The following is a 25,819-nucleotide window of genomic DNA, read 5'->3' on the forward strand; positions in this document are numbered from 1 at the left end:
GTCATCAATGTACTAAAATAGTTGCATCTGCCAATTGAAATTGATGTGCTGCAGTGCTAATAGTAACTGTAATATAATGTTAGACCCTTTTATATAATATATTACACATAAGAAAATTACACTGAAAGAAGATTATTAAGGTTACAAAGTGAAGCACTCAAAAGTTAGGAAATGCCGGAATTGAGGTTGTCTGTGCAACATTAATTTGCCTGCTCATGCCTCCATTGTGCATATGCATTATGATACCCTTTAATTACATGAATACATAGTAATTTTTCCACTGGACGCCTGTTTTATTCAGCACACAGGGTGGAGGATGCTCACTTAATGGGCAACGATACAATATTTTGTTTTCTCCTCATTCTCCAATGTGGCTCCATCTCATATTTAGTGCACACTATTCAAACCCTGCTCTGAAGACAGAATTATTAATTTCCCGAGTCTTTTTCTATGCCATTCATCACTACTCATCACTACAGTGCCTGACTGCTTCACAAACGTTAATGAAGTTATCTTCGTGACACCTTAGAGATGAGGGGATGTGTCACAGACTGGTGAATAGTTGTTACCTCTTACTCTGTAGCCCTAAGTGCCTTATGATGTCTTGCCAATGCATTCTACATGTGCATTGGGCCATTCTGGTCCAATGCCTTGGTTGCAGGAGCCCACTTGCAATATCACAAGCTTCCACTGGTCTTCACCAGCTTTTGTTAACAATTGGTATGGCAACTCCATAACCTCCCTGTACATGAATGTCCCCCAAAACATGTGTTATGAAATGTCCAACCTGTCCTGGAACAATAAGAGGAATGTTAAGGTTTGATGCTCATTTAAAGCATCAATATTCAACAGTTTGTTACTTTAACTGGAATTGCCAACCAGTTCAGCTCAAACACAGCACTGGATTGGTTTAAATTAAAAATAAAACAAGTTTATTTGATTAGAAAGAGAGATTTTAAGCGAATACAGGTTTATTGATTAACATCTATAATGGTTATAAGAGAAATAAAGATAAAATGCTTTCTAGAAACTAAAACTTGGTTCAAGATTAAAATCCTCACCATGTTTCCATCAAGATCAGTGGTCAAACTCCTGGACCAGGATCTATCCTCGAAAGTCACAAGGCTGGTACCTTTTGTTCTCTCAGATGAAATATAGATACTGTAAATACATTCTTGTTGTCTTTCAAAGCACTTTGAAAGTAATGCCCCAGGTGGGGAAACCACATTGCTTTCCTAGGGTGCAGTAATTCCTGCTTGGCCTGTAAAAACGTTTTAAGAGCTATCATATCACTTTATGTCCATAATTTTGTATCAGTTATTTGCACCTACATTTCATGATACTAATAATCAGTGATTCCTGAGTTTTTCATTGACATTTATCAGATACATTTCATCACATTAAGGAATTGGGGTATATTTGAAGTGGCTAAGTCAGCTGCTATTCATTACCAGATATCCAGGTGCTTCTTAGCCTCTGCCCTTGGGCTGTTCTTAATGTCAGTGGGTGATATGAAACCCATCTGTAAAATGGGGAATTGAGGCACAGGGCAATTATTGTCAATGATGCCTACAAATTTTAGGTGCCCAAGCTGAGACACCTTAGACCTAATTTTTCAGAGTGCTTACCATTATATAACATGTGCAAACTGCAATTTCTCAAAGGCTTTTAATTTGTCAAAATGTGTGAGGATTTTCATGGGGATTGCAAAAGACATATTCTTGACACAAAGGCCAAAACTTTCCAAATTTCAAGTTTCTGCTCCAAAGCTCGGGGGAACTAGAAGTTTTTGAAGAAAGAGTCACCAAATTTTTTTAACATGGGCAAACCAACTGATTTTTTTCCCTAACCTTGTTCTCAGAAGAGGATGAACCATTTTGTCTGAAATTTTTCAGGAAGAATCAGCCTGAGGCAGACAGCTAACAAAGAGAATTTCAACTAAAGTAGTTTAAATAAACAACTGAAAACAGTGTATTGTGATTGGAAGTCTCAGGTAACCTATAATGCCTTGAAAGAAGTACAAGATCATAATAAAAATAAAATGAAAATAGTTGTCATATCAAAAAGTTAAGGTGACATCTCAAAGCTAAAACATGCAGCAATCACAACTAAAAATCAGGTATAGCTGGATGTCATAAATCTTTCTTTTTTTATGATGTAGTACTGTATGGTATGTACAGCACATAACTGTGCAAACTGTTAGAAGTGGTGCACAGTAGCATGCTAGATAGTGTCAAACAGTTGGAAAAGTGTTTTCTTCTTTCTCCCTTTTTTTATATTTTTGTGTTGGATTTGTTTCAAGAAATTTTGAATCAGTTTAAACTTTTAATGGCTTAACCTGTGTATGAACTCTGGAACGAGTTTCCACAAACTCCATTTGTCCTGTGTTTAATGAATGACACAGGTTGGTTAGATACTGTCAAATGATATTTTATGGCAGTAAGAAGTTTGCAGCTATGCTATCTTGAGAATCCAATGAACAAAAATATCTGGCATTTATAGTACTTAAAAAGGTTTTATGAACAATCTCCACACTGCATATCCTTAACTCAACTCATTTCTTCCATTTCTGTAGTAATATATTTGTACTCAATAACTTTAGAGAACTTTGGGGCCTTCTCGTACTCAAATAGAAAGCTCTTTCTAAGCTAAAATTCATAACATTGTAGCATTAACTTACCTTCCAATACTGCAAAATCTATATATTTATTTTTAAAAATGTAGTTTTCAGTTTTATACAGCTTATTCTTGTAAAATTGGGGGGGGGGTTCTTTCCCCTTCCACCACCTGTTAGTGAATTGGAAGGGAGTTGATTAGAATTTATGGGGTTTTTGTTTTGTGTAGTATTTACAATTTATCTAACATCATAATTCTCTGATTTTTATCTCGGCTGCTCTATATAGACCTGCCCAGTTCCCATGAAAGTCAATTAAGAGTTTAATTGACTTAGGGAGTTGGATTGAGCAAATACCCTACTCAGTGGTTGTACTTTATGTGGGTAATTGACTGCACATATGAGGGGTTCCACAGTGGGGCACTTCAGCCAGTCTTGCTGATTTCTGCAGTTGTTGATTTCTGATGAGAAACCATACCAAGATGCTCAGGTACTCAACTCTAGAGCTGACCAGAATATATCTTGGGTTTAGTTTTTTGTTTCTACATGCCACTCCTGCAAAAATGTTGACTCATCAAAAAGCATAAAACAAAGCATTTCACTTTTTGGCAATCAGAAGCAAATAATAAGAAAGATTGTCAAACTGCTGAAAACTGAAATTTTGTGGTTTTGACAGAAAATGTTTAGTTTTCATCTGAAACATTTTTGGAGGACAACGAAGAAACTTTCCATGCATTTATGACTAAATGAAAAATTACAGTTTTTTAAAAACTTTTCACAAGCCCTGTTCAGCCCTCTGAAACTCAGGTCACTTTTTAAAAATTGCTAAATAAGAATTTAGTTTCCTAAATTTAGGCACCTTAGATTTCCTGGTGAGAAATGTCCTTAGAAATTCCCAATGGAGATGGATATATCCCCGATAGATATTTAAAATAGAGTAATATATTGTTTAGATTTGCAATACTACATGTAATTTAATAAATTATAGTCCTCAAATGGTAATTTCTAAGACCTACATTTTAGAGTAACAGTTAAGTAAAAACATATGCAGTGAGAACTATAAGTTTCTATAGTTAATCCATTCACTTACACCTATTACTAAACAGTTTATCCTACATGCCACTTGCTCTTATGTACTATGCACACCTGTGATTTTGTTTTATACTTGATCATTGTCCCAGCCACACAGGAAGAAAGAGATGCTACAAGGGATGTGGTTTAATTAGACTGCAACTTTATTAACTTATCTGGGCAATGCTCGGCAATAGATTAAACACCTCAGGACTATTCTTTCCTTAATATTTTTCACTTATTTGGGAGAGCTGCTGTCAGCCCTCCCAACTTTAACCTGGTCCCAAATCATTGCTGAGACACCAGGCCCTTCCTTTGTATGAGGCTTAAGTGACTGTGGAAAAGGGATTGTCTCCACGCTGTACAATGGAACCAGATCGCCTAGGAAATGAAAAGAGGGTTCTTTCTGGAAAGAATGGGGTTCTGGAAGGTTCTGTCTGGTATGCATGGGTTAGTGGCCCATCTAAGGTCCTCCTAGGCAGCCTGTTGCCTGGGTGATACCCCCCCTCCTCACTTCTCCCCTAATCCTTTGGGTGAACTCTTAAAGGAGTTAGACTCCTTTTCTTCACACTAGCTAGACTAAATATAGACCCAGCCTTATTGTCAAGTTTATGGGAAATGCATTTTAAAGATGTATGTTACATTAGCTACTACTTCAATAGGATTCTGACCACAAAATTTCTTTAAAAAATGCACCCAAAAAAATTTAAATCTTGTTGATAAAGACCCTCCAAATTAATTTTTTTAAGAGGATTAATAAAAAAAATTGAGAAAGCTGAGATACTATACCAGGGGTCAGCAACCTCTGGCATGTGGCTCGCCAGTATAAGCACACTGGCGGGCTGGCCCAGTTTGTTTACCTGTTGCATCAGCAGGTTTGGCCAATCGCAGCTCCCAATGGCTGTGGGAAGCAGCGGCCAGCACATCCCTCGGCCCGTGGCACTTCCCGCTGCCCCCATTGGCATAGGATGGCGAACCTCGGCCAGTGGGAGCCAAAATCGGCCAAACCTGCTGATGCGGCAGGTAAACAAACTGGCCTGGCCGGCCAAGGTGCTTACCTTGGCGAGTCGTATGCCAGAGGTTGCCAACCCCTGTACTATACCTTCAGAGAACTTGCCCCTGGTATTTGTTTCTTGTAAAATATTCATAATCTGAATAGATTAAAAACTGTAAATTGATTGGAATCATACCTAACTTTGATTTTTTCTGAGGAATAGTTTCAAGTAACTTTATGGCTTACAAGGCCAAGCCCTGTGTGTGTACATTTTGTGAAGTTACTCTACAAAAGTGAGGTGTTACTAGGAGCCAATAGATTAATCAACTCCATATTCATTACATCATAAACTGAACTCTCAGATTGAGTCAACAGCAAAGAAAAGAAAAGTGGTAGCTCATTTGGATGACAATTCCATTGAGCAAAAAAGCTCACAGTTAAGGTCATTAATAACTTCAATACAGAGCAAGGTGAGAGACTTGTGGTGTACATATTGCGAATTACTTTTAATATTCAAAGTTTTCATTCATTCTAAAGCCAGAAGGGACAATTGTTATTATCTAGTCTGACCTCCTGTATAACACAGACTTAGAACTTCTGCAAGATAATTCCTAAAGCAGATCTTTAGAAAAACATCCAATCTTGATTTAAAAATTGTTGATGGTGGAGAATCCACTACAACCCTTGGTAATATAAAGTTTATATACAAAGTTACTAATGTCCATAATGGTCTTAATGTCTTAACCTTTTGACAAAGAACATTTTTAATGTTCAAATAGGGGAAAATGCTATTTGATTATGGGGCATTTTTGTTCTTCATATGAAGTATTGTATGCACCCCACTTTTCCATTTAATGAATTTTTGGGGAAAATATGTTTGCTACACCAGACTCTTGCTATTGGGACAATATAATCACAGTTGGTTGGTGGACAAAGATTTGTCTATATTTAAGACCAAGAAGAAAATCTTTGAGCAAATAGTTATTCCCCCTCCAAAATGCAGATTCAAGTCAACCAAAACTATTTGTGTATTCAGTTTTGAATCTGGTGAATAGTTTCAACCAAAATAAAGAAAAAATCCATAAATATCAAAACATTTTGCTTCAGCATTTCCAAAATGAACATTTACACAATTAGAAGTTTCATTTCAGAATTTACCTAAAATGTTTTTCTAAAAATTAAATTAACCCCTCTTAGTAAAAAGAAAGAAGAAGAAAACCTGAAAAGAATGTATTTGTTTGCTCTTTGCTCTTTTTGGTTTGAGCACCAGGCAAAAATAAACTGGTTTTTTGCTTATCACTAATTTATAGATTGATTCTTGAACATCTTTTCTTCTGGTAAAATTGATTATTTTCCTTTCCCATCTTCAACTTCTGAACATGCAAATCCATGTTCATTACAGCTAAGTGAAAACTGAAAATATTAGTGTGTCAATATTCATTCTAATTTTAAAACAATCTTACTTTGGGTGTGTCCATGCCTCTTTTTGTGTTCTCCAACCAGTGAACATTTTGCAAACATATTTTACTGGTGTCAGCTCTTAGGAATGCAAATGTTAAACTTGAGTGTCCAAATAATCACTGAAATTTGGAACTTCAGAACTAACCAACAATATAGTTCAGAATTCGAATTGTGAATTGCTGACTTTACATGCTAAGACGCTATTTGCAATTGATTTAACTGACAAAAAGAGGTGATTTTAAATTATTCATCCATTATTCAGTGTAAAGAGATAAATATTTATTGTTCTAGCAAGTAACTATTTTTTCTATAACAATGTCTAGCATGTGCTCCTAAAAGTATGCATGAGAAATATGCAAAATCCTAATATACTTTTAAGTTTATTTTTAATTTTAAGCACCCAGAATCCACCAAGCAGAATGTGTTGTCTAATAGAAGTGAGTCAGATCTACTCCTTCTCATTTATTTATACTGCTTTATTATTTTAGTCACATTTTAGATTCATCCACAGTTCCAGTGATCTCTTATTGCTGTTAAATTTTTTTTAAACAATATATTCTAAGGCCAGGTCTATACTATAAGCTTACCTCCATATAACTACAGAGCTCAGGGATGTGAAAAATCCACACTCCCTGAGCTATGTAGATATACCAACATAGCCCATGTGTATAGTTACGACTTCCTTCAGAGGCGAAGTACCTGTGCTGACAGGAGAAGCCCTCCCGCTGTCCTAGGTAGCATCTTTACTGCAGTGTCGCAGCATTTAAGTGTAGACCTGCCCTCAGGCTCAGTTCTGCAAAACTTGAATGCTTAGAACTTCCATTGAGCGCTATTACTAAGCTGTGCATGGGGGCTTGTAGGACTGAGCCTCTGTTTCATAATTTTACTTGTTATAAATGATTAACACAGCAATTGCTTTACTGGATTAGACCCCCCAGCCCATCTAATGCAATGTCCTGTCCTTCTCTGTGACCAGCAACTTCAGAGACAGATGGAAGAGAGTTGGTTATAATCCTGTACTAATGAACACTTTTAGCTAAATGAAATTGTGCTCAAATTTAGAGTCCTAGTCATAGAGTTTTTAAGGCCAGAAAAGTCCACCAGATAATCTAATTTTACCTCCTGTATATCACAGGCCACGAACTTCTCCCAGCACCCACACACTAAACCCAACAACTGAAATGAGATCAAAGTAAATGAGACACACAGGCTAGACTATTATGTGATGCAGGCAGAGAATAGGAAAGACCAAAGTGCACCAGTGCTTGAGGACTCTGCAATGGCAGGGAATTTATTAAGTGAGAGATACCCAGATAATCCTGACAAGTGACCCGCGCCCCCACATTGTGGAGGAAGGCAACCCATCTCCCATTCCTAAGGTCACTGCCAATCTGATCTGGGGGAAGATTCTTTCCTGACCTCACATGTGGTGATTAGTTAGACCCTGAGCATGTGAGCAACAACCAGTCAGCCTAAGCACTCCCCAGTATATCACTCCTGACCTGAATGGTTCTCCCACTCTGTGTGGAAAAGCTGTTGCTATTGTGTAGTGCAGAAGTTGCAAAAATCAAAAAGGCCATACTGGCAAACAAGACTCTGGGCTGCAATGCAGATGAAGAAGAGCAGGTTGCAGCATTAGCAGTCTGTAGCTTCTGTGGTTATATAAAATATAGTAGTTAAATGCAAGCTTTCCTTCCTTTACTATAAGGACCAACACACATGTACTTGTTGAAAAGGCAGAAGCTGGGGGTGGGGAAGTACAACTGGGAGCTGACTTTGTTGGTTTGTTTATTTACTGTGAATTTTGCAAGTCTCTGTGGCTTATTTGTGGTCTGGATCAAACCTGTGCTAAGGAGGAATCTGTCAAACTCATTTTATATAGATAAAAAGAGCTACAATATGTCATTAGAGTTGGTGGTGGTGTTCTTAGAAAAGAGTCAATCAGAGCTGCCCAGAGGATTCAGGGGGCCTGGGGCAAAGCAATTTTAGGGGCTCCTTCCATTAAAAAAAAAGTTGCAATACTATATTCTCATGGGGGCCCCTGTGGGGTCTGGGGCCAGGGGCAAATTGCCCCACTTGCCACCCCCCTCCCCTGGCAGCCCTGGAGTCAATATACAACACTCAAAACAGATGTTTTGATGTGGTGGTTGTAAAACACACATTTCAGCAAAACCCAGCTGCAAGTGCTGAACTATTTCTCTGATAATACTGTTACGTCCAGAAACAAAATGGACATGAATCATGACAGTGGTTTGAGGAATAGCAAGCTTGTTTCTACTCATCTCATAAACCTGTGAGATAGTGTTTGTTCTTCTAAAAGGAAAAAAAAGATTGAATAGTGTGGAGGCATAACCAAAACAAAAAAATCAACATGAATATTCCTAGTACTATATTACAAAGTGAAATATTTTGTTACTTTCTATTTAAAATGTTTCTCTGAACTAGTGTTGAGGCAAAAAAGGACAGAACAACTATGCAAAATAAGATAAGACAGATAGATAGTTAGTATTTTGACCTTCAAGGAGGGAAGAATAAAAACAATACAAATAGTTGATTTTTATTTATTCATTTATTTTACAGATTCCATGAGAATTATCTAGCAGAGTACTTGGGCCCACTTAGGAACAGCAACAAGAATTGATGAAAAATGGTTACTCAGCCTTTTATTTTAGCAACTTTAAACTCATCTGTTTTGATGCCAATATAATTTCAGAAGTGCCAGGAAGATGGAAAAACAGTTTAATAAGAACCACGTTTAAAAATACTTTAAATGGTTCTGTTTATAAAACATATATATAATATACAGAGTCTTTTCAGAGTTATTAATTTTAATGCACATGGAAACATTTAGTATGTACTTTTCCTATTAATGTTCTTTTTAAAATTTATTAGTAGCTATAAACACCTCAATACTTGAATGCTAGAAGACAGGGAATGGAGCACTTCATGATTACCTGTTCTGTTCATTCCCGCTGGGGCACCTGGCACTGGCCACTATCAGAAGACAGGATATTGGGCTAGATGGATCTTTGGTCTGACCCAGTATGACCGTTCTTATTTCTCAAAGTGGTGCACAGACATTATTTAACTGTGTGATAAATATTCTCCCCTTTTCACAGATGAACAACTTCACAAAGAAGGTTGAATGCTACACATCTAGGACCTAGAAAATATGAAGGGGAAATATTTCTGGTTATAGCAGCTGTGTAAGTTCAAGACAGATATCTGTTTAATAACTCTGATGATTAAACTGGGGAACATCCTGCAGGAGGGGATACTCCTTGGCTCAGCCCCCTTCTGCACACTGCTGAGCTAGAGCAGTAGGACTTCCATGGCTTCCATTACAGAATGGAGCCACTGTTCCTCCCCTCTGCAGATTTTGCAGATTTTTCTGCCCTTTCCTCCATGTTGCAAAATTAATTTGCCCAAGCTCACACAACAAATTAGAAGCACAGCTGGGAGAAAACCTGTTCCTAATGGTTATAGGCAATGCTTCCTCCCTGGCCCCTTACCCCAAACACCCTTCATTCCATTTGTGATGTTGTATTTTTTCCTTCTTGGTGTACCTTTCTTTTAGACGTCTGTTGTACTAGCATCAAGAAATCAAGTTAATCAAAAGCAAGGGTAAAAGGGATTAGGAAGTGCAGTGGGTGAATACACTCATTTTTTTTTCACTTCACCTGTTGAAATTACAAATGGAAAGGCATCCCCATTACACATCAAAAAAGTGCCAAATATGGGTTATAATTGCAAGTCTTTGATAATGAGGAACCTATATCTGCAACAGAGTGGGGAAAAAAATCTGTCCTTTTACTAAGAGCTCAGTTGCAACTTTCTGGCATAGCCCTGCATTTGGCTTTAAAGAAGGGAAGTAAGAATAGCTGCACCACCCCAAGGTGAACCCTTAGAGAAATGTAAGCCCCAAAGCTTCTAGGTTGTGCTGGGAGGAGGAACATCTGAAACACTCCTTGAAGACATGCAGCATATTCTTACTCCTTCAGCCACATGTTCTGATGTCTACAGGGAGAGCAGTTTGGTTCTGCCCACTCATTGCATTGCCCCATTCCTGCAAGTTGCTCTTTTGGTACTTGTGGGCTGCTAAAGGGGAAGGAAGCCCTTAATTATCAAATGTCAATCTAGAATAAACACACACCTAATCAGTCTGTGCCATTACTCACAGGAACATCTTCATCAGGTTTGAAGGTGCTTACCAGAGCTGTGCCACATGATGTGTAGCTTGTGTACATTCTCTTTAGTTGAAACCCAAAGCGTGCAGTTGCTCTGCTGGAATTTGGGTTAGGAAGATCATCTTCCAGCTTTTTTGTTTATTTACCTAAAAATTTACATGTGTCATCCTCCAGAATGGCTAGGATAACTGATCAGAGTGGAAACCAAGATAAGAAGAGGACATAAGTGCCAAGTGTAGAGTCATAAGTCAAATGGAAGGGTGAGTCACAGATCAGATGAAGGCGAATAGTCCATGCATATATCTAATGGGTTCAACACAAAGAAACCACACACACCACAATACACCAGCAGAGAAATGAGAAATCTAAACTGTTTAAAATATCAGAACACTAAAAATGATTTATAATTTGACTTTATTATAGAAAAACACACTGAAACATCACCTTCACAGGGGAATACCGAAATTGACATTGAGAGAGACATTGAAAGTCAGAATGAGAAAAGGTCCTGCCCATACTATTTTCCTCTCCTCCTCGCTGCTCCTTAGGTCTGCAGTATGTAGCAAATACATCCACATCCGAGTGGAACTAGAGCTGGAGCTGTGTAAGGCTGAACGTATCCAAGCTGTTTCTGGCTTTGTGAGCACCCAAACTCGTCTCTGACAGATCACTAGGTCAATCACATCTAACAGTACAGTCTAACAGGGAAAATACAATCTTTGCTAAATAATAAGGCTATGCAGGCTTTGAACTGCCGCATAACGAGAGCAAGCTCTGAAATTTAATGATGTATTTAGCAAAGTTCTCTAAGGCTAAAGCTTCTACGTCTTCAGTAAATTGATGAACCATTGTGTGGCGTTGAGGCTATTCTAATTAGGAATGACACTGCAAACATTTTAGCAGGAGACTTTTATTTTTTTGTTTGTTTTTCGCTGAATAGCTATTTGAATCCTGCAGCCACATGGCTTCTAACACGTACATGCCTCTAGCAGAAGTTGCCCTTCACCTCATCTTGCTTCTTTGAGAGGCTGGATAATGAAGTACTTTCCCAATAACTATGAAAAAGAACACACAACATCTACTGTACGTTATTGTTGGCATCTTGAGTTGGCTTGTCTTCTGCAATTAAACAGAAGTTCTAAAAGATTCCTGGTTCAGCGTTCTTTCAGTACTGGAAAAGAGTAAAACATGCTCAAAAGAAAGAGGGCAGAAATGCTCATCTAGACTGCAACATGAAATACACAGATTGGAAAGGAAGTGCAGAACTGAACAGATTAAACAAAAACGAAAAAACAATAAAACAAAATGAAAAGATAATGCTATAGAAGTACAAAGATTACAAACAATTTAATTTGTATTTAAAATGGCAAATCAGATGTGTAGTTGGTCATATGCATTTGATAATTTTTATTTCATGGAATTTTTCACCCTGTCACATTCTTGTTTTATATGTAATTTCAATAACAAAAAAGAGAAATATTACTTTTTGCCATGATTTCTATGCTTTTTTGCTGTACAAAATTGCCTCTTTACTAAAAAAAATTGTTTAGCTTAGCAAAATTGTCCGCAAAAAGGCCCATTTTTCACTTCACAGTAAAATCTAAAGACCTTTTTAATTCTGCCCACTTTTTAAAGTAATTATGTGTAGCCTTAGTTCCAGGCCTATATAAAAACCCGTTTCTAAGGCAAAAAAGGGACAAGCTGACTAAATAGTATACAGTGTGTTCTATTAATTTAGCTCAACAAGTCAAAGGTGCTTACGTGACCCTGTCATTGCCCAACATTAAAAAATGTAACAGTGTTTGGGATTTGGCATACAGAGATCTAAGCCTCCTTAGTAATATACCAGACACTATTAAAAATCCTTTTATTCAAAATATGGGCCAGGGGTGGGGAGTTAAAAAGGCTTTCATTTTAACAACATCCCTTGTTCCCTTTCTCTTTAGCTGTAGAGAATCTTTAGAAGTGGGGAGGGAAATCTTGTCTGACAGTCTTTTAAATGGTGTTAAAGATAACTGTCCATTTGGGGAAAAGGTGCATGTCCCTCCCTGCAGGTATATGGGATCTTGGGGAGCAATTACCACACAGGTGAGGTGCCAATTAATTTCTTTATTAAAGGAAAAAGGAAGTGGTGGGAATTTAACAATGAAATATGATGGGATGGGGTGTATAGGGTGTTTACAATAGACGATGGGGGGTTCTTCTTATTGAACAGTGTAGGGAGTTCTAACAGTAGGGTACAGTAAGTGGGGTTCAGCACAATGGGGTACAGTACAGTCAATAAGCGTGTCAAAAAGAAATGCAAAATAAAATGGTAGCTTCTATATAAAATGGTCAACAATCTTAGATAGAATGTATTAAGTGGTTGGTGGCCTTATACACAATGTAACACAATGGTATCAATGCAAATACAAAGTATATTAGAAAAGTGGAAGCAACCAATGGGGTGTTATAATTACAAGTAAAATGTGAATATAAGTGAATTTATGCAATGTAATGGTATAAAAGAAAAGTAATTACTTAATTTGTGAGGCTAGGATAGCAGATAATCTGTCAAGGAACAGGAGGGGGGAGGGGAGTGAATGATTAGTGGCAACTGATGAGAGGAGAGTGCGGCTGGAAGCAGCAGAGAGACTCTGAAGCCCTGCAGGGTGAGGACAACGCAGTAGCGTGATGGTGATCTTCGGTAGGGGAGGGGCAGCGGGGAAGTGTAAAAAAGGGCTGGAGAGTGGTTTAAGCAACAAGCGGACACCAAAAACAAAGGAAAAAAAAGCGGCAAAGGGTTTCGGAAGTTTCACAGCGGGAGAAGCAGCAAGGGGTTTGGGAAGTTCGGAGGGGGATGCAGACGCGGGGTGGGGGCAGCAAGGAGTTATAACAGGGAGACACGGAGAAGCACACAGAAGGGGAGATTGGAGCGGGGGAAAAACGGCCACGGGAAAGTTCAGGGAGAGATCGGGACAGCGGGAAGATGACTATGAAGCAGCAAAAACCTTATCTATCTTAACCAACGACTAGGCAAAACAACAAATATCACAATTCTAAGCAAAACTATAACAAGCAACTATACAGAGCAACAAAACAGTAAACTATAACAAGGCAGGTGAACTTACAAGCTCTACAATCTTAACAAACTATGACTTATTAAACTAAAAAACCCAAAACCTATGGTGCACCTTATACTATGGGGAAGTCACAGAAGGCAGAGTGGTATGTGCCCAGGATACAGCTCCCAAGGAAGCCAAGGGATGGTGGCTGAAGCCAAGGGATACAGCTGAAAGCAGGGAGCCGGGAGGCAAAGCCCACAGGAGCAGAGCTTAGCAGCGGCACAAACTTATTTTTAGTAGCAAAGCGCCGCGGAGTTTAAGAGAGGTTTTAAGACACAGACCAAGGTTTAGCTTGAGTCTGTGTGCTGGGGAAACAGAGCCAGCAGCTAAAGTAATAAAATAAAAGTAGGGAACGTTTCACAGAGGGATTCTTACCAGTCCCCAAGGCAGCAGCAAAGGCAGAAGCAGCAGCAACATCAGAAGAAGCAAGGAGGGCTCCGTACAGTCTCAATAATCAGGAGATCTCTCAGGTAGCAATTTGTTTTTTGTGGAGGGGGTTCAAAAAATGGGGGTATGATCAAAAATAAAACGAGAGCAGAGAAAGGACCCCCCAGAACCCCTGGCTGATCAGACCAGGCAGCAATGCAGGAACCTTTCTGATGTTGGTTTCAAAAATGTCTGTTTTTAGAGGCAAACTCAGGCAGTTTCCCGCCAGTAATCCTGATAGGCTCCCTCTCTCACAGGGGAGGAGGCACAGGGAAAAACCAGGCAGGTAAGCACAGAAACGTGTCTGGGCAGAGTCCTGTGCAATAGGTGACTCAAAAGCACATGAGGCCTATGACTCATGCCCAGGATCTTAAAAACACAATAGGTCTTGCAGCTCTGGACATTGCCTGCCCTACACCGAGCCCAGGTTCAACGAGGTGATAACAGGACTAACCCTTTGAACAGGGCAGTGGTCCCAATTAGCACGCAGCACAAGTGGCCGTCCCTTTGAGAAGGGCAATGGCTCTTGTTAAACAACTCAAGGGGCCCTCCCTTTGAGAAGGGCAGTGGCCCTGGTAAGGAACTTAACAGCCAGGGAAGGGCGGTCACAGGAGGAGAACAAAAACAAAATGGAGTATGGGGACAGCTGTAAGAAACAAAATGGAACAGACAGTGCAAAGATAATTGAAATGTGCTGGAGCTAAAACTGCTGCTCCTATCCTATCCTGTCTTCTAGAAGATGAAACAAGGCAAACACACACAAGGGGAGAAAGGAAAAAAGAGAGAAGCTAGAAAATGCAGCTTTTGTCTCTGATGTTGACTTTAACTTGCAACCTCACTGCTGGAAAAACACAGGAACAACACATTGTCTTATTAGCTATTCCAAGACCTGGCAAGCTTGTACAAGCAGCATCAGGCTATTTAGGGCATTGTGTTTAGGTACCTCTTTCTGGTGATAGTCTCTCAGTGATGTTGCTGTAAAATATACAGTCTTGGCTAGCTGAGCCAGACTTTAAAAAGAGAGGGATAGGAAAGAGAAGAAATAGGGTGGGGAAAGAAAAGGGCACATTGGGGTGACAGGGGGTGGTGACAGTCTCACATGCCAGGTAGTGTGTGGGATTTAGTTAGAGCAGTGGAAGAAGTGATGTCATCTGGTTCCCTTTCACAGGGATGTCTGGTCAGGACATCTCTCAGGATCAGAGCAATGAAGGCACAATATTGTCATGCTGGATCCAGGAGATGGTGCAGGAGATGGTGGGAATGGTAGCCATGGTGGTGAAGTGTGCTCCTTCCCCTTCCTTCAGTCAGAAATTGTTGCATTCTTTCCCTTCCATAACCACCCCTGTCCCAAAGTCCTTCTTTTTCTTTTTTCTTTAGGAACTCCGAAAGGGGAATGGTAGCCGAAATAGCCCATCCTCTGACTGTTTTGTTTACCAATTAGGATTAATTTCTGACACATCCATTTTGGTCCATTGATTTCCATCCCACATTACTTTTGTTTACCAGACATCTTAATACAGTCTTTGAGTAATAGCAATAGGCCTGTTTGTTTGGATTTATGCAGTCTTTCTGTCTCCCTTTTGCAATGTTTCCCATAAACATCTGTTGTAACACATTATTGTGACATTTTATGAACTTTCACTCACTTTTAGCAGTTAAGCTCAACTGCATAATTACTGTAAATTTGTAGGCCCAATTATTACAATAGTTAACACTTATGAACTAGAAAATATCAAGAGTTCTGAAAGCTATAATTCTTTTAAAATGTCATGTTTTAGAACCTGATTATAGAAGAGGAAAAAAAATATACCTAAGAAATGTTCAATACTGTCAGTGTAATTTAATTTTACTGTTGATGTGTGCTTTGAAATTTTCTGTGATAATTAATTGTGCCTGGAAACGTGTGCATGGTATCAAATAATAAATGTTTAAATCTAGATGCTTAAGCAGGGGTTAAATCACTTGAGTTACAGTATAATTGCTTCTACTTAGACCTCATCAGTCATGGTATCTTTTTTTTTTGTTTTTACCATCTAAAATATTTTAGCACTAGTGGATTAGATTCTTCTCCTCTGAGCCAGTTTGCATAATGTTGCCAAAACCAGCTGCCAGGACTCCACCAAAGGCAGGCTTAAGTGCTGGTGTGGTGATAAGTGCTGTGAGTATGCAGTATGAGTTGCTTTGTACTGGCTGAGATCTCTAGTGGGGATAGCTTGATACTGATTTCCCTGTCTATTGCCATCATCACTGGGCCATAGAGGGTATGTCTCACTGCAACTGAAAACCCACGGCCTGCCAGTGCCAGCTGAGACAGGCTCACAGAGCTCAGGCTAAGGGGTTGTTTAATTACGGTGTAGATGTTCAGGTTCTGGCTGCAGCCCAGGCTATGGGACCTTCCTACTTCATAGGGTCTGAGAGCTCAGGCTCCAGCCCAAGCCTGAATGTCTACATCACAATCAAACAACCCCTTAGTCTGAGCCCTGCAAGCCTGATTCAGCTGGCATGGACCAGCTGCTGGTTTTTAATTGCAGTGTAGATATACCCATATATGTTTGTTCTCTTCCTAGTTAATAGGAAACCTCCATCTTCACTATTCCCAACTCAGTGGTAAAAACTTCACATTTCAGTTCTGGCTACAACATATGTCCTTCCTGCCCAGGCTTCCCATGTGACTTAACACCATTCTTCATCTGTCATGACATAGTTTAGTGTAAGTGTTCTTTACAGACTGCAGAGATTTCACACGGAATCTTGACCATTGCATTGTGTACTTCTAATTGGAAAGCTTAACTTTCACCCTTTTAAAATAGTGTATTTATTTACATCGGCCTCAGCACTGCAATTTAATCTATGGCAAAAAGGCTTGATCTACTCAAAGAAAATTACTACCTCATATTTTCTCAGCCAGAATTACATAAGAATGTGTGAAGGTGCCACTGAAATCTGAACCAAATCAGGAAAATTTGATTGATACAGGGTAGCTCACACTTTAGGGAAAAGACTTTTCTTGTTTAAAAATAAGACATCTAACTAATTTAAGTCTTGCAAAGTAGGCTGCAAAAATGAAGTTGAATGAGTTATCACTATGCACCATATCAGCCAGTCTCTGTTCATTGCTGGGTAAAAACCTATCCTGTATTATACCTATCCATAGGCTTTAAAGGAGTTGGATAGAACATCCACCTGTTTTTGAGTGTCAAAATTGTTCAGAAGGTTCATCTTTGTCAGTCAACATACAACTCCTAAATCTGACATGAACTATCCCAATGGCAATGCTCAGATGGGACTCAGTCCTGCAAGGTTATGAACACTCTGTTCCAATCAAAGAAAGCATTATAAGTTTATGTTGTTGACTAATATACACTTGTGTGTGTGTGGGTGTGTGTATGTATGTATGTGTATATATATTCCAAGTATTTAAGTATACATATTATTAAGCATTAATATAGCAATTTTATAACACACATAGCGTGGACCTTATAATCCTGTTTACTTATGCTAAGTATCCCATAACACCTTGCACTAGGTGAAATAAGCCTTGACTTAAATAGATTAGGGGAACTGTCAGTATCAGGACATATAATTGTTTCCTCAAGGCAACAGAAAGAGAGTTACCCTCACAAACCTAGTTACCCTAGTAGAGGCTTTGGAGGTGTCTTTACATCCCTTCATACCTTGAATGTGTGTACCAAGAAAAAAGATAAGAGTGCATCATGACCTGGAATGCATGGGTTCAAAGTAGAAGATGAAAAAAAAAAACAAGGTAAAAAGCTGATTACTTGAATCCATTTTCACATGATTTATATGATACCTTTTCCTGGTAATCAAACAGGGTGTCAGAAGATGGCTTTAGGGATGTAACTTTGGTGAGCCACACTCTCTCTGCGTAAAGTGAATTTAACACCATTGCACAGGATTGTTCTTTGGAGACTGGTATCTTATCAAATTTTTTTCCTTACCATATTCATAAACCTGACTGACATTGGTTATTTGGTTTCTTGAGCATATATTACAGTGAATCAAAGTATGATCAAGCAATTGACTATACAATTTATCAAAATTAATTTTAAGTATCTGAGAAAGGCACTACGCAATGTGAAACATAAGCTTGACTTTAATAAGTGCTTTGCTGGATTGAGTGAGAGACCCCAGCACCTTGCAGTGATGAGTTCATGGGGGTTTTATCACATTTGCTCCCACTGAGTCTTTGACTTCTGGACATTGGTAGTCTCCATCTTTCTCACATAAAATAGGAAACTACCTGGTACATGTAACAGATGTCTAATGGTAGGTAAAAAAAAATATACTGTCAACTGACATAGCAGTTGTGCCCATTGTAAAGCAAGTGCTCTCTGTCCTTCTAGAAATAGTATTACGACACTATTGTCCTTAAAGCATTCTAAACTAAAAGAATGACAAACAGTTCTTTAAAAATTGTGCTTTATAACCATATAATCCTATTGAAGCCTCTGTTAATTAAACTGCTTAATCTCACATCTTCATAATGATAAGAAACATAGCCTCATGATAAACTTCCTATGACCTGTGCTTATGTTCTGCTTTATTATATAAAGTAATTGTATAGAAGTAGGTATTTGAAGCATATCAAATTCTAAATCCCCAATGAAGTTTGAGATTGAAAAATAATTTTTCAGCTATATGTGGCCTATATGATCATTGGTATTAAAACTTAGTAAATTGAAAGTAATTTCTATATTTGTGATTTGATAACTGTTAACATAGTGTTGTATTTGGATGTAGAAACAGAAAGTCTTTAAACAGACAATTGCAATCATTAATCAATTAATGGCACATTTTTCAGAGGAGTCTGCCTCAGTGTATTTATTGGTGCAGGTTTTTGAATGGGAAGCTATTCACTTCAGGGCCCACAGTTCCAACCCAGCTAGTTTTTATGGCTTAAAGTTTTACTTTGCTAAAATGTTTGTGATTGTCTAATAAACATAAGGAAAATTAAAAGGATGCAAGAACAAAATTTAATTGAAAGTTGATTTTTAATATTGAACAGCATATTATCTAACATAGGATTCAGCTGTTTCAAATTTTTAGTCTTATGAACTGTGTAATTAATTTGCTAAGCCCTTTTCTGTTTTACATTCTTGTCCCATTGAGAACAGAAAATACTTTGCAAAAATGTATATTTAGTTTATGGCAAATCAAATTATATGTATTTGTTGACTTGGGGTAATAAAACAGCCCTTTATAGTATTGATGGTATGTGAAATACTATATGTGGTGCTTTTCAAATTGTACTTGAAAAAGAAAGAAGCTACCAGGTCTTTTCTTGCCAGTCTATGGATTTTATTCTCTAAAATGTTGTTCTTTAACTAGGAGAAAAAAAAATTTCTTTCTCTTTCAGCCTTAAGATATCTGAGGCCATCCAAAGGTGCTTTGGTAGTTCATGAATAGCTGCTTCCTGGGCTTCCTCAGGTTGATACCATGGGTCAGGATTGCTTACTCAGGGTCTCCCCTCCCTGCTATCAGCTGCTGGCTCCTCCTTAGAGCAGGGCCTCACAGCTCTGCATAGGAGGAACCTAGAGATGAGTGGATAGAGGAGATATTAACCAGGCCTGGAACAGCATCATTGCACAACCCCCTCGCCCCGCCGCCATCTTAATGTATCAATGAGAAAAGAAGCAATCATTGGTTTAAAGCACTGGAGGCTGTGGGTGGGGGTAGAGGGGAAACTAATCTCTCTGTATTTATTTTCTTAGGCGGGGGTTGTTTTGGGAGAAACTAATGGATTTATTTTGTTGTGGTGGGAGTGAACTGTGGTGAAGTGACCTAATGAATTTGTTGTAGGTCTTGATGTCCCACTTCAAAGTTTTGCAAGGAGATTCATGCAAAAATTGTTATCCCTCTGCCTCCAGCACAAGTGTGAGAGGAAGCTATGCATGCCAGGTCTAGTCATCTACACAGGTAGAAATCTCTAGCTCCTTTTACTCTAACTCCCTTATTGTTAAGAATGAAGGGACAGGATGTGAGTGCAGATTGGTGTGTCTTTGACATATAGGTTTAAGCCTGATTCACAGCATGTAAATGAGATGCTTACTTTACGTACCCCTCTTCTACCTTATAACTGCTATTGACCTGGAGTAACTTCACAGCAATGCTCTCATTAAGATTTGAGATTTCTCTGTTCTGCTTTTCCTGTTCTTCACCTTTTGCACTTTTATGCATAAGTTCCTCGACTGCAGTGTGCACATGTCACCACCATGTATCCTGTGTATTGAATAATGAACAGAGGTCATCAATAGTCTTATGTCCAGCAGAGCGCTGCACATGAGACATAAAAACTAGCTGAGCTGAAAATGGTTTATTGTGGCATTTCCTTAACATATTCACCAAAAGTAACTGCTATCGTTAATAATCAGTAATTGAGTGGCTCTATTAAGAATTATTTCATAATTCATTAGGTCAGGTGATGCAATGTGATAGAATCTTGTTTTGAGATAATTGCATTAGACAGTACCCTAAGTAAAGATACATTTCACTGAAACAATATTTTTTACCTTTTTGTTCTATATGAATTCCATATATATAGTAAATATAAAACAAATCTTACCCTCTTCTCATATTTAATTCCCTTATCTTCCAGCTATAGTAGAGTAGGGCAGAGAATGCAAATCTTGTTCCAAAACATTATGTACTTTCTTCCCACTGCCAGACTAAATATCCAAGATGAAATAGCTAATGTTTAATGACTTTTTGCCTCATCATTTCCTTCCTTTGGGTACAGAAACTGACTTTCCTTATTTTGACATGAAAATATGGAGGGTGCCCTTTGCCTGAAAGGGTCCAGAGACATCAGCATTAGGGAAATATAGAGAGAGCCTCCATCAGGGTAGTCTGAAAGGGAAGCAAAGGAAAGAGTCAGGTCAGTGGATGAGGTCCACCTATGCTAAGCCATGAACCCAAACAGTTCCTGGTTATAACTATGTAAAAGTGTTTGCTGAAGTGCTTTGTTCAGCTTTGTATGTATCCAGGATGGGCTTGAAAATAAAAGCTATCACTAAATGATTTTATTTTTTTTGGCGAAGCATTCCATTAATTAGATTTTTTTTTAATAGCACAGTGGCCTTCACACTTTTTTTCTTCTCATGATCTTCAAATCCCACCTGCCTTGGTTTGCTGTCCCCCAAAATCTTGTGGGATTGGGACCATGGCAAGAAATTATTCTTAGCTTTGGTTGGAAAGACTAGAGGGATTGATTAATACTGGATGGAAGTGGTGCCAGGGGGTGAGGGATGTTAGGTTGCTGGGTGGAGAGGGTTAGATTGGCAGATCTTTATCAGCGCCTCTCTCTCAAACTTTCTTTCCCTTGCCTGCTCTTCCTGCCCACATGTTCTACACTTGCTTCAGAGAAGCTGTGGAGAGCTATGAGCACATTGAAGCAGCACCTTTCCTCTGGCGCTGCGTGCAGTGTCAGCAGAGAGGAGCTGAACCATGAGAAAGCAGAATTTATCCATTCCTTTCCTTGCACCCTACTAGTTGAGCTACTTTTGGGAGGGAAGGATAGAAAGCAGTTTGTTGCAACCCAGCAGTCATCCTTCATGACCCACTTCTGGGCTGCACTAGGCTTGATTAAGAAATGCCTCTATAGAGTATCTTCCATCTGAGGACTGCAAAGCAGATCACAAAATGTAGTTAAAGAGGTTTTCCCTCCGCATAGACTTAGAACACTCTGCCCAGCAGAGGCGAGTTCTAACAATGTGTCACTTAGTACATGACAACATGAGAAGCTTCTCATTGATGATGATCAGGGTCATTATTTGGACTGCTTTGTTGCACAAATCCACCCTATAAAAGGAAATCTGTATGGTAGGGGCCAGATGATTCTAACTGCTCTTTATGAAGATGTGCAAGATGAGGGAGAGTGCACCAGAGCCGCCCGGAGCGGGGTCCTTCACTTGCTCTGGGGGCCCTGGAAAACTCTCATGGGGCCCGGACCCCCAGAGCTTCTTCAACTCTGGGTTGCCGTCAGCAATTCAGCGGCTGGGGGTCCTTCCACTCTGGGACCTGCCAGCGAAGTGCCCTGAAGACCCACGGTGGGAGGTCCTTCCGGTACTTTGGCGGCAGGTCCCAGGGAGGGTCTTCGGTGGCAATTTGGCGGCAGGGGCCCTCCACCGCCGAAGACCCCAGACCCCCTGAATCCTCTGGGCAGTCCTGGAGTGCACCCAGAATGTTCTGAGGATGAAAATCCCCTCTGTGTAGAGGACTCTGTGCCCCACTTCAAATGGGTCCTCTGCAAGAGGTGAAATTCAATGCAAGACTTGAAGGTATGATGGAATCCTATTGCCATCAGCAGTGCCAAGCACCCCAAATGAGGAGAGGGGTGACAACGTTCACGTTCTCTTTCCACACAGGTCAGTAGTCTATGGCTGGAACAGTGGGGGCATGGTGTCTCCAGAAGCATCCTGTTCAGCTACCTCTATTCTCTTGCCCAGAAAGTTATGTTGATGTGGTGTGTCTCTGCACACCTTCATCCACTGCGGCAGTGGCTAGTAAAGTCACATCTGCCCTGAAATCATTGTAGACCTTTAAATGAATGTACACCGAGGTTAACTGATGTTAGAAAGGGGGACAAGTCTGTTACAGTGGTTAAAATCAACACAGGCTGGATGAAAATAACTCCGTATAATGAGACAAAGGGTAACATTTTTGAATATGCCTGAGTGACTTGGGAGCCTAAAGCTGATTGACTTTTAATGGGATTTAGGGTCAGCCTATAAGTCACTTATGCATTCTAAATATTTCTTACTCAGTATCTAGCTTCTGTTCAGTTTCCATCCATTTTCACCTTAATTTAATTATATAACCCCACTTAATGTGTTTTCATTTGGTCTGGTTGGTTTTGATTGTTTTCTTCCTGAGGCCTCAAGAGATCTAGATATCAGTGGCTGTCAAATTTGAAAGGAAGTACATTTATCAATAAACAAACATGACTCTGCAGGATGTTCCTAACTGAGCAGGTTTCTGTGCAAAGGAAAAGGACTGAATCCACAAAAATGACCTCTGCCACCAGAGTAATGGGCTACTAGAAATCCTTTCATGATAACAAAAAAGAACTGGAACAGGTCCATGATTGAGGAATTTGCAGATATAAAGAGCTAGTTATCTTCTCTTGTGCTTCTGCTATGTGGAGGCCTAAATACTTGCCATCACTGATGTGATTGAATGTATAGATTACATTGAAATGCACAGCACAAGATCTCCTCTGTGCCTGAAAAATTGTCTGGCCTTTATTCCACCTTGTAAGTCTGAATAAACCATTGATTTCCACCCCTGAAACACTTGCACTTGTCTGTCTTTTTTTGTTTGTTTTTTTTTCCCAGAGGGGGGAAGGAGGTTGCATCAATTGCATTATTAGATGATTGTGTGAGCTGTTCTTCTGCCTAGCTTCATGACCTGTTGCAGATTCCTATGTCCATAACCAATAGGATATTCATTTCTTTCTAAATGTTCATCCAGAATTCAGCTGACTAGTGCATGAGGTAATTAACTGAATATGCCATTAGGGTATTAATTTTTCAAAAATGTATTCCAAACAGTTGACAGTGTCTTCCAAGAAATCTCTTCACAGTTAACTCCCAGCTGGGTGTAACAACAAAAAGTCAGAATCTGTAAAAAGTAGTTTATAAAACATGACCTGTTCTTTGTTTGGTTGTTTTGGTTTTTTTTAAGAGGTTAAAAAGTTTTATAAACAAGTCACTATAAATCCAAATTATTTGGAGGGGAAAAAACTTGCCTCTTCAAAAATGACATGCAACTTTTCAGAATAATTTAGGAACACATATGTCCAGGCAGCTAAATATGCATTGTAATTCAGAATTTGGAGGAAACTTTTAAGTTGTAGATAAAAACTTTTACAGAGTTAAATCACAATTACAAAAGCTAATAACAGAAGGAGAATTTTTGAGGTCTAATCCAAAGGAGGAAGATTTGCATTTTTGCTTGGGGTTAAGTTAGAATTTGTATCTGAGTTGTACAAATAATCTTTGAATAATGAGCACTCCTTTTTGGTGAAGATATCCTGTCCTTTGCTTGTTTAAAAATAAGATTCAGTGAGTGCTATTTGCTCAGCTGCAGAACAGAGAGGATAATTCATAAATAACTTAATCCACATATACAACATAAATATATTTTGATACTTTGCCTGTGAAGGTTCCTAGTATTTTCCAAACACTAGTTTATGAATCTCAGTGTAAGTACATACAATATTCCATTCTGGGGTCAGTGGGAGGATGAGGGAGAAAGAAGAACAATAGCCATTATGGGAACCCGTATTATCTCTGTTATAATTGCCACATTACATTAAATTTGCCTAGAATTCAGACTGGTGAATGTCCGTCACTGGATTTGGTGCATTAATTTATTTATTTGTACTACAGTATTGCCTGTAGGCCAGAATCAAGATTGGGGCTCAAATAAACATAGAAAGGTACTCTGCCCCAAAGAGTTTACAATCTAAATAGACAAGATGGACAAAGTGCTCACAAAATCATTATTTTTATGTTAAAGAAATAGAGACACAAGAAGTTTTCCCCAGGTCACGCAGGGTACAGCTACATGGCAAGTAGAAACTCACGGCAGCACGTCTCAGAACCCAGGTCTACAGATTCAGGCTTTCAGTGCACAAACTTAGGGTGCTGAAAATAGCTGTGCAGATGCTCTGGCTCTGAAGCCCTTCTCCCCCCACCCTGCCGACCCCCGGCTGTAAAGCCCAAGATCCAGCCTTAGCCCAAATGTCTACACAGCTATTTTCAGCATCATAGCTTGAGCCCTAAAGCCTGAATCTATAAACACGGGGGATGAGTCTTGGTGGTGAAAATTTCTGCTTGCCGTGTAGATGTATCCCCAGAAAGTTTGTGGCAGAGCCAGAAACTGAGCCTGGCTCCTGGACTCCCCTGCCAATGCCTCAACCATAAAACTGCTCTTCCCCTCATGGGCACTTGACTTTACAGAAACAATTTCTAATTTTAAAGGAATTAGCATAAATAGCCAGAGCTCCTGGGAGAGGGAGAGAGACTCATCTCCCAGCAGCAAGTGGTTGTTTTATTTTTGTAAGTTATTAACAATCCAGTACCCTTGAGGATGTTTACGGGTGCTTACTTTGCTGCTTACATACACCTCCTGAAGAGGGGAAGTAAAAATCCCTATTCTGTGAAAATCTATTGTGGCCTGAAGATGAGTGGGAGTATTAGTCATTGTATACCGGGTGATTATGTCCCTGAACAGGCATGTCTCATGCAAGTAGAATGCACAGTGTATTGTGGGAATGGATCCATATTAGTTAAGTATATGTCAGTCTGAATTAAGGCCCTAAGAAATCCATTCTAGTCTTGCAATATGTGAGTAACTCAGTTTCCCAACTCTTGCTCTCATTGCATTCTATAGCAAATGTCCCATTTATTTAAATAGTGAGGGTCAGGCCCAATATGCATGTGTGACTCCTGTTGACATTAACCGAGCAGCAGATAAGTCCTCTAAATTTTCCTGGTTGAATACTTCTGATTTGTTTAACTCTCACTGGTGCCAGTGGGAGCTGCGTACATCAGGGAGATTCACACTTGGGGAAAGGCAAGCAGTGTCAGCTGTGGAGTTCAGACTAGGTGGCTTCACAAGGTAGAAGTTTAGATTCATGCTGGATCTGTTGGTGGAGGCTGCCGTCCGGGTGGGTTCTGTTGGCATGTGATGTGCACCCTGGCAGAGCAGTGGCTATGGCCATTTTGCACAGATGAGGCCTCTTCAGCAGGGATGTGACTATATAATGTAATCCAAAATTTTCAGATAGCTCTTCAAAACCACTGCCTTATCAGGAGTGATATGATGGGGGAAAGGCCAGTATCAAGAGCATTATGTCTGAGCACAAGAAGGCAAAATGCCACTGGGTCTGTTGGGGGAATTCTATGCAGTGTGCACTCTCCCCAGTCTAGTCTTATCA

Source organism: Gopherus evgoodei, chromosome 1 (genome assembly GCF_007399415.2).
Source record: "Gopherus evgoodei ecotype Sinaloan lineage chromosome 1, rGopEvg1_v1.p, whole genome shotgun sequence".
NCBI lineage: Eukaryota > Metazoa > Chordata > Testudines > Testudinidae > Gopherus > Gopherus evgoodei.